This window comes from Chiloscyllium plagiosum, chromosome 20 (genome assembly GCF_004010195.1).
Source record: "Chiloscyllium plagiosum isolate BGI_BamShark_2017 chromosome 20, ASM401019v2, whole genome shotgun sequence".
Classification (NCBI taxonomy): domain Eukaryota; kingdom Metazoa; phylum Chordata; class Chondrichthyes; order Orectolobiformes; family Hemiscylliidae; genus Chiloscyllium; species Chiloscyllium plagiosum.
Window position 1 is genome coordinate 52,571,978 of NC_057729.1, and position 10,694 is coordinate 52,582,671.

Genomic DNA, 10,694 nt, shown 5'->3' on the forward strand with positions numbered 1-10,694 from the left:
TATGGCAGTCCCAGTCGATGTTTGGAAAGTTAAAATCCCCTACCATAACCACCCTATTATTCTTACAGATAGCTGAGATCTCCTTACAAGTTTGTTTCTCAATTTCCCTCACTATTGGGGGGGTCTATAATACAATCCCAATAAGGTTATCATCCCTTTCTTATTTCTCGGTTCCACCCAAATAACTTCCCTGGATGTATTTCCGGGAATATCCTCCCTCAGCACAGCTGTAATGCTATTCCTTATCAAAAACATCACCCTCCCCATCCCCTCCACATTCCCCCACCTCCCTTGCTATCCTTCCTGTAGCATTTGTATCCTGGAACATTAAGCTGCCAGTCCTACCCATCCCTGACCCATGTTTCTGTAATTGCTATGATATCCCAGTCCCATGTTCCTCACCATGCCCTGAGTTCATCGCCTTCCCTGTTAGGCCCCTTGCATTGAAATAAATGCAGTTTTAATTTATTAGTCCTACCTTGTCCCTGCCTGCCCTGACTGTTTGACTCACTTCTGTTCTCAACTGTACCCGTCTCAGATTGATTCTCTTTCCTCACTATCTCCCTGGGTCCCACCCCCTCACCTTACTAGTTTAAATCCTTCCAAGCAGCTCGAGCAAATTTCCATGCCAGCATATTAGTCCCCTTCCAATTTAGGTGCAATCCGTCCTTCTTGAACAGGTCACATCTACCCCAAAAGAGATTCCAATGATCTAAAAATGTGAATCCTTCTCCCATACACCAGCTCCTCAGCCATGCATTCATCTGCTCTATCCTCCTATTCCTGCCCTCACTAGCTCGTAGCACTGGGAGTAATCCAGATATTACTACTCTCGAGGACCATCTTTTTAAATTTCTGCCAAACTCTCTGTAATCTCCCTTCAGAATCTCAAACTTTTCCCTCCCAATGTCGTTGGTTCCAATGTGGACAATGACCTCTTGCTGGCCCCTCTCCCCCGTGAGAACATTCTGAACCCTCTCTGACACATCCTTGATCCTGGCACCAGGGAAGCAACACACCATTCTGCTTTTTCTCTGCTGGCCACAGAAACGTCTGTCTGTACCTCGAACTAGAGAGTTCTTTGACACAATTAATCTCTTTGAACCCGACGTACCCCTCGTTGCATTAGAGCTAGTCTCCATATCAGAAACTTGGCTGTTCGTGCTACGTTCCCCTGAGAATCCAGCACCCCCTAAATTTTCCAAAACAGCATACCTGTTTGAAATGGGTATATCCACAAAAGACTCCTGCACTAGCTGCCGATCTCTCTTACCTTTCCTGGAGTTATACACAATTTGGTCAGGTCCTCTGGAGTGTTGCTGAACAAAGAGACCTTGGAGTGCAGGTTCATAGCTCCTTGAAAGTGGAGTCGCAGGTGGATAGGAGAGTGAAGAAGGCATTTGGTATGCTTTCTTTTATTGGTCAGAGTATTGAGTACGGGAGTTGGGCGGTCATGTTGCGGCTGTACAGGACATTGGTTAGGCCGCTGTTGGAATATTGCATGCAAATCTGGTCTCCTTCCAATCGGAAAGATGTTGTGAAACTTGAAAGGGTTCAGAAAGGTTTTGCAAGGATGTTGCCAGGGTTGGAGGATTTGAGCTATAGGGAGAGACTGAACAGGCTGGGGCTGTTTTCCCTGGAGCGTCAGAGGCTGAGGGGTGACCTTATTGTGGTTTACAAAATTATGAGGAGCATGGATAGGATAATAGGCAAAGTCTTTTCTCTGGGGTGGGAGAGTCCAGAACTAGGGGGCATAGGTTTAAGGTAAGAGGGGAAAGATATAAAAGAGATCCATGGGTCACGTTTTTCAGTGCAGAGGGTGATATGTGTATGGAATGAACTACCAGAGGTAGTTGTGGAGGCTGATACCATTGCAACATTTAAGAGGCATCTGGATGGGTATATGAATAGGAAGGGTTTAGAGGGATATGGGCCGGGTGCTGGCAGGTGGGACTAGATTGCATAGAGATATCTGGTCTGCATGGACGCATTGGACTGAAGGGTCTGTTTCCATGCTGTACATCTCTATGAATCTATGACTATGATCCTGTTCCTGAGTCCCATCTGGGGTGGGTTGGGTTCCAATGGGAGGCATGGTGGCTCAGTGGTTAGCACTGCTGCCTCACAGCGTCAGGGACTCGGATTTGATTCCAGCCTCGGATTCCAGTCAGTGTGGAGTTTGCACACTCTTCCTGTGTCTGTGTGGCTTTCCTCCGTGTGCTTCAGCTTCCTCCCACAATCCAAACATGTGCAGTTCAGGCGAATTGGCCATGCTAAATTGCCCATAGTGTTAGGTGCATTAGTCAGGGGTAAATATAGGGGATGGGAATGGGTCTGGGTGAGTTACTCTTCGGAGGGTCGGCGTCGATTTGTTGGGCCAAATGGCCTGTTTCCACACTGTAGGGATTCTATGAGTCTGAAATTGATCACCATACTCATTGCTGAAATAGAGGAGCACCACTGGGATCTCTCCTTTAAGTTACAAATAAAGCCTGACATTTGCACAGTGTTAAAAATAATCCGTGTGTCAGTTGTGACTCAGTCTGAGACAGTACATAATTTTCTTCCACAGCCTTGAATGTATATATAGGGTCTAACCAACATCACTCAGGAGATGATTCAAGGGAAGGGGAGGAAAGGGGGGAGGGGGTGTGTGTGAGGGTGGCGGGTATGGTGCTGTCAGCAGTCTGCAACATGGTGATATCTGGAGTGCCATCTGCAGTAGTGTGTGACTGTGCAGAAACATCACTTGGACCACAACGTTCAGCAGACAGGCCTCAGAATAACGCCTGGTGCTGCTTTCGTATTTATAACTCCACCGCAACGCGGAAGGCCAGCTAGAATTTGGACTAAGGGGAACCAGCATTCAGCTGCCTCATTTTAGTCAGCTGTAGCGTGTTTCTGAGAATGGACGTCATGAACCGTTTGTGACGGAGTAGCTCTCTGGAAGTTCTTTGCTTCCGCATTTGCAGAAATCTTTTTATAAGGCACTTACATCATCTGTTTCAGCATTTGGCAGAACAACTGTTTCGGTGGAATGCTGGTAGAAATACGAAGGAGGGGATGGAAAGGTTGGGTTGCGAGAAAAGAGCTTCCCGGAATCTCCTGTGAGCGTTTATATTGTGACTTAAATGGCACAAATTTACATTCTGAAGCAAATTAGAGTTGGCAGCCTGCCTCTCTTCAAATCTTTTGGTGTGTGGCTAGGGATGCAAAGAGGACTGCTAACCTTAGTTGGACATAAGCCTGGAAACATTATTCGATATTTTTAAAATTAATCTACTCAGGCATGTTACAACACAGCTCTGGAGCAGATTTAAAAATCACACAACACCAGGTTATAGTCCAACAGGTTTAATTGGAAGCACTAGCTTTCGGAGTGCTGCTCCTTCATCAGGTGGTTGTGGAGGACTCAATTGTAAGACACAGGAGCAGCGCTCCTGGTGTTGTATGATTTTTAACTTTATACATCTCAGTCCAACACCAGCATCTCCAAATCATATTCTGAGTTGGAAATACATCACTGTCACTTCGCCACTGTTGGGTTAAAATCCCAGCTGACAACACCCTGGGTCTTGCTGGCCTTAAAAGCCACTTTGAGTTCTTGAAAGTTCTTGCATCGAGCAACCTGCCTCTGGTCAGGCTCTTTTTCCAAACAGCAGAATGCCCTCAGTCTTTCTATTGTCACACTTCGAACTGGTACAGTCCTGAGATGGAGAGAAATGACTAAGTAGGTGTACTTCCTACTACAGTTAATGATCAACCTGGCACTGAAGGAAAGCCTGTCAAGCTGCGCAAGGGCATGTTTGTTGGCTTTGTTTCCAATGGAAAGATTCACTCAAGGTGTGTCCAAGGTTGTTACAGCACTTCTTTAAGGGGCTATTCCTTTTTAATTTGATTTGATGGCTTTAATCTAAATATTGCTTTCAGAAAAATTTAATTAAAGAGTGTGGTGAAACCTCTGGACAGCAGAGAGATCATCCCAATCTGAATCGCAGTAAAGCCCACTCCTCAAACCACATTCCTCTTATGCCAATGTCAAAAAAATGGCTGCCTTCCCTGGGGCAGGAAAAGGTCAGGAAAATTAACACTTTGTCTCAGGAGGCTGTTGTTCTTCCAAGTGTTTGTTTGGTCTGTATCAACAGGCCAAAACCCTGCTGATTAAGGCAAATAACAAAGAAAACATTTTCTATTTAAATTCGAAAAGAACAATCTGTTCTAGTTACACAAGGCTGTCGTGTTAGTCTTCTTATCTTCTCATTCTCCTGGTAAACATGCAGGATTGAGGCAATTTATCTGCCCAATCATTGAATGTGCAGCGATTTTGGCTGGGACACTGAGTGCGTAGCTATCGCATCTTCCATGAACTAAATGTCAGATGGGGGATGTAACCGGTGGAGGCTGCAATGCTGTGGGTTTTAATCTGCATGCGTACTGTTGATTACGATCTAACATTTTGCAATGGATTTAATTAAATTGCAGGAGGTTATTAGTCCCAAACTATAGACCATAGTTTTAAGGTGAGAGAGGAAAGATTTAAAAGGGACCTATGAGATAACATTTTCATGCAGATGGTGGTGCATTTATGGACTGAGCTGCCAGAGGAAGTGGTGGAGGCTGGTACAATTACAACGTTTAAAAAACATCTAGATGGGTACATGAATAAAGGGTTTAGAGGGATATGGGCCAAATACTGGCAAATGGGACAAGATCAATTTAGAATACCTGGTTGGCATGGACATGTTTCATCTTTATTACCCTATGACTCTACAAAGAACAAAGAAAATTACAGCGCAGGAACTCCAAGTCTGCACTGATCCAGATCCTCTATCTAAACCTGCTGTCTATTTACTAAGGGTCTATATTTCTCTGCTCCCTGCCCATTCAAGTATCCGTCTAGATACATCTTAAATAACACTATCATGACCGCCTCTACCACCTCCGCTGGCAACATGTTCCAGGCACCCACCACCCTCTGCGTAAAGAAGTTTCCACGCATATCTTTCTTAAAGCTTTCCCCTCTCACTTTGAACTCGTGACCCCTAGTAATTGAGTCCCACACTCTGGGAAAAAGTTTCTTGCTATCCACCCTGTTTGTACCTCTCATGATTTTGTAGGCCTCAATCAGGTGCCCCCTCAACCTTCGTCTTTCTAATGAAAATAATCCTAATCTACTCAACCTGTCTTCATTGCGAGTGCCTTCCATACCAGGCAACATCCTGGTGAACCTCCTCTGCACCCTCTCCAAAATATCCACATCCTTTTGGTAATGTGGTGACCAGAACTGTACACAGTATTCCAAATGTGGCCGAACCAAAGTCTTATACAACTGTAACATGACCTGCCAACTCTTGTAGTCAATACCCCGTGCAATGAAGGAAAGCATGCCGTATTCCTTCTTGACCACTCTATTGACCTGTGTTGCCACCCAAAGGAACAACGGACCTGAACATCCAGATCTCTCTGTACATCAGTTTTCCCCAGGACTTTTCCATTTACTGTATAGTTCGCTCTGGATCAAATGCATCACCTCACATTTGCCTGGATTGAACTCCATCTCCACCAATCTTAGTGTAATCTGCAAACTTGCTAATCAAACCACCTATACCTTCCTACAGATCAATTATGTCTATCATAAACAACACTGATCCCTGCGGAACTCCACTGGTCACAGTTCTCCATTTTGAGAAACTCCCTTCCACCACTACTGTCTGTCTCCTGTTGCCCAGCCACTATCCATCCAGCTAGTACACCCTTGAATCCCATGCAACTTCACTTTCTCCATCAGTCTACCATGGGGAACCTTATCAAATACTTTACTGTAGTCCATGTATATAATATTTACAGCCCTTCCCTCATCAATCACCTTTGTCACTTCCTTGAAGAATTCTATTAAGTTGGTAAGGCTTAATAATTGGTAAGACTCTAGATGAAGATTTCTGATCGAGGAGACCTGGGTTCAAGTCTCACCTGCCTAAGAGTTCTGTAATAACATCTTTTAACAGGTTCATTAGAAAATACAGACAATTTATAGAGAGATATCAATAGCTGAAGTAAGTGAGCAAAAAGTTGGCAAATGATAAAAAATGTTAGAAAATGTGAAGTTGTTCATTTTGGAAGGGAGAATAAAAGAACAGTGTGTTATTTAAATGGAGAAAAGCTGCAGAAAGCTGCAACACAAAGGGACTTGGGGAGACTTGTGCACAAAATGCAGAAAGCTAGTACACAGGGCAGCAGGTAATCAGGAAGGGTAATGGAATGTTGGCCCTTATTTCAATGACATCGGAGAATGAGAGTAGGGAGGTCTCACTGCAACTATACAAGGTGCTGGGAGACCACATCTGGAGTACTGTGAGAAGTTTCCATAACTAAGGAAAGATATCATTTCTTTGGCGGTTCAGAGAAGGTTTACCAGGATGATTCCTGGCTGAGGGATTGTCTTATGAGTAAAAGCTAAACAGGTTAGGACTCTACTCAATGAAGTTTAGATGAATGAGAGCAGATCTCATTGAAACATATCAGATTCTCAAAGGGCTTAGCATGTCAAATGCTGAGTGGATGCTTCCCCTCATGGGAGAGTCTAGGACCAGAGGGCATAGTCTCAGTATAATGGGGTGGCAATTTAAGACTGAGATAAGTAGGAATTTCTTTTTTCAGAAGATTTTGGAACCTCTTACTACAAGGAGCTGTGGGAGCAGAATCCCTGTATATATTTGAGGCTGAGATAGATAGATTATTGGCCAGTAGGGAATCAAGGGTTATGGCGGAAAGGACAAGAAGATGGATGTGAGGTATGTTGGATTAGCCATGATCCTGTTGAATGGCACAGCAGGCTCAAGGGTCGAATGGTGGTATTCCGGTTCCTCTTTCTTATGGTCTTAAAATATCTACATTAGATTGAGGACGAAATACAATGTGAGAAGTGGGGGCAAGGGTGGGAATTAACAGCCAAGTTCAGAAAATGCATATCTTCTTTCCTGAAACTGTTAACTATTTTCATAGAAACATAAAATGTTACAAAACACAAATTTGTGCCATGTGGTCCATTGACCTTGTGCCAGTTCTTTTGAAGAATAATCCAGTGCTCTCGTTTTCCTCATCTTTCTCCACATTCCTACACTATTTTTCTTGCCTTGAAGTACTTATCCAACTCTCCCTGGAAGGCTACAATTAAAACAGTCTGCCCTGCTTTGCCAGCCAGTGTGTTCCAAATGCAAAGAGATTGGGTTTTTTGAGTTTGTGGGCAACCAAGGTAGAGCAGATTCAGCTCAGTTCCTGCGGCTGGACTGGGCGAAAATGTGTCTTGGGGGTTAAGCCCTGATTTCAAAGGTTATAAACCAAAATAAAAAATGTGAAACATCCTCCTGCTCGCTCCCCTTTACCATGCCCCATGATTGTCAACCTATGCCAATCTCACCATCCCCTACCTACACCCTTTGTCGCATCCCCTATTGGAATTGTCAGGGTGTGGAAGGAGGCCATTTGGCCCATCATGTTTACACTGGCTTTCTAAGCTTTTTAACTTAGCTCCTGCCTTTTTCCAATGGCCTTGCACATTTTGTCCGTATAAATAAGCAGCCAATGCTCACTTGAATGGCTCAATTGAAACTGTCTCCACCACATTTCCAGGCAGTGCATTCCGTAGCCTAACCACTCACTGTGTGAGGAAAACTTTTCCACAGCTTCCATTTGCATTCTTTGCAAAACACTTTAAATCTGTGCCCTCTGTTTCTCAATCCTTTCTGTGGTGGAAACAGTTTCTCCCTATCTATTCTGTTTAGATTCCACATTTTGAAAACTTGTATGGAATCTCCTGTCATCCTTCTCTCTCCAAGGAAAACAGTCCCAACTTCTCCAATCCATAACTCACAACCAAAGTGTCTCATTCCTGGCATCATTTTTATAAACCTCTTCACCACGCTCTCTAATATGTTCACATCCTTCATATAGTGTGGCACCCAGAATTGTGGACAATACTCCAGCTGAGATATATAAGCAGTGTCATAAAGTTAGAGAGTAAAAGAATTATACAACACGGAAAAAGACAAGGAAAAAGTCCAACCAGTCCATGCTGACCCATAACCCAAACTCAACTAGTCCCACCTGCCTGCTCCTGGCTTCATGCACATGAATCACTTCCTCAGGACGTTCATTTCATACAATAATCACCCTCTATGTCAAAAAATTGCCTCTCATATCAGAGTCATAGAGTCATAGAGATGTACAGCACGGAAACAATCCCTTTGGTTCAACTTGTCCATGCTGACCAGATATCCCAACACAATCTAGTCCCACCTGCCAGCGCCCAGCCCATTTCCCTCCAAACTCTTCCTATTCATATACCCCTCCAGATGCCTTTTAAATGTTGTGTACCAGCCTCCACCACTTCCTCTGGCAGTTCATCCCATACATGCATAAAATCTCTTTCCTCCCACCTTAAAAATGTGGCCCCTAGTCTTGAAATCCCCCATCCTAGGGAAAAGGCATCTATCATTATTCCTATCTACACTCCTCATTATTTTAAAAACCCTATGTAAGTTCAGCAGAACCTCCCTGTTTTTGTGTGCTCTTAATGAAGCTATATGCTTTCTGGCAGCTCTCTCCACATGTCCTGCCTTTGTCTTGTACCTGTGTTGCTGTTGACACTTGCTGATTCTTTCAGGGGCTTTATGAACTATATCCACCAATCTTCTTTGCAGCTAACAGTCCCAAAGAGCATCTGAGCCCCTAACCCCTATTCCCCATAAAAGGAATCCTGACCCAAACCCCAAAGGCATTCTGGAACCATATCCACAGGGTTACCTCAGCCCACCAAAGGGGTGTACTTGCTCTCCAGAAGAAATTCACTGAGAACAGCCTTACCTGGTCTAATCGCCACACTTTTGGTTCCCAGCCACCACAAACTCCACAAGTTGATTTCAGCTGGTCATTAAAATCACCAGCTCTCTCCAGAATCCTTCCCCAAGGAAATGAAGAATGTCACATTTAGGAACAAAAGTTTGGATTCCCAAATTCTTCCAGCATTTTCAGTGCCACAGAGCCACTTCCCATCACAGTGAAATTCGAGGCCAAGGTCTCTGTACTTACTTTAACTAAACCTTTCACCGTTTTAAACACCTTGATCAAAACTCCTCTGATCACCAGTCAATCCACACAACTATAATCCTTCATTGCTGGGCCCATTCTAATATACATCCTCTGTTTCCTCTACAAAACCTTCGTGTTTTTCCCAAACCTGAACTCAGTTCATCAGGTTTCCAATGAATGTATCATATGGTTTCAACAAAGTTACCAAAATCCAATATTCACTACCTCTATAAAAGCCTAGAATGGGATGAGATGTAGAGTGTTTTGTTCACCAGTCCTGTCCCTTCCAGCATCTTGTGCACAACACCCCCAGATCTCTACATTCTTAAAGCCCATCATAATTGTACAGTTTTGGCTGATACTCTTCACTCTTCCTACCAAAAGATGTTACCTCACATTTTACTGCATTGAACTTAATCCTCCGTTTGTCTGTCCATTCCACCAGTCCACCCCATTCTCTTGAAGTTTATTCTTCACTGTCTGTTATGCATCTGTAGTGACCAGAACCAGGTCGACCTCATTGACTCTGATGTTGTTAACCTGGGCCAATCAGGAAAGCTCTAACTGACCAATAACAAACAGGGGATTATGTTTGGGCCTGGGTGACCCCGGAGAAACAGCATGTGGTGTCCACTAATACCCTCGAGGTTTTCAGGGAGAAGTGGGCACCGCGGGGTGTGGAGTGTTTTATTTCCCCCTCTGATTTAATCCTTACCCTCCCCTTCATTTTTTCATTCACTTCGGCATTGCCCTTGAAGAGAAGGGCACTGCTTGTCACTGGCCGCTCGGGTATTTTCTCTTTGTCTGGTGGTAGAATGTGAATGAAGTTTTCTGAAAAAAATATATAAACAGGGGATTACGTTCGGGCCCGGGTGTCCCTGGAGAAGGAGCACGTGGTGTCCACTAATACCTTCAAGGTCTTTAGGGAGAGGTAGGCACCATTAGGTGTGTGGTGCTTTATTTCCCACTTCCAACTCTATTTTGATTTAGTCCCTCCCCTCCCCTCCCCTTCACTTGTTCTTTCTCATGGGCATTGTCCATGGGGTCCTGCCTGTCACTGGTTTCTTGGCCACATGGGTGTTTTTTTCCTCGTGGTGGAGTGTTAATAAAATTATTTACACTTGGTGTTTTCACTGTGTCTCGCACCTACACAAAAGATAAAATAAAGAACTAAAAAAGTAAAAACAGGGGATTTACAATCTCCTCAATTGAAGGGACTGACTCTGAGCTGGCCGGGCACAATTAGTGTACTGTGCACAAGTAAATAAAAGGCGACTTGGTGAGGGGATGCCATCCTCTGTGCATTACTTCAATGTCAAAGTTTCTGCAAATCCAGTTGCACCCCATCCCCCAAGGGCAAATCACTAATGTACATGAAAAACAAAAATAAAACATGTTGTATATTAATAACGCTGTGTTGCTTGTGCTTTGCTTATGTCAGGATTGCCTCAATCACTGCTTCAGGCCCTTCTTTATTTGCTGAAACTTCTCTCTGATTGCGAAGTTTTGTACCAGAGCTGATGTCACATGACCCGAAGACCAATCTTGATTTACAGCAAACCTCCAGCTAACACACATCCATTCACTGGTGTTTCGAAATGGATGAT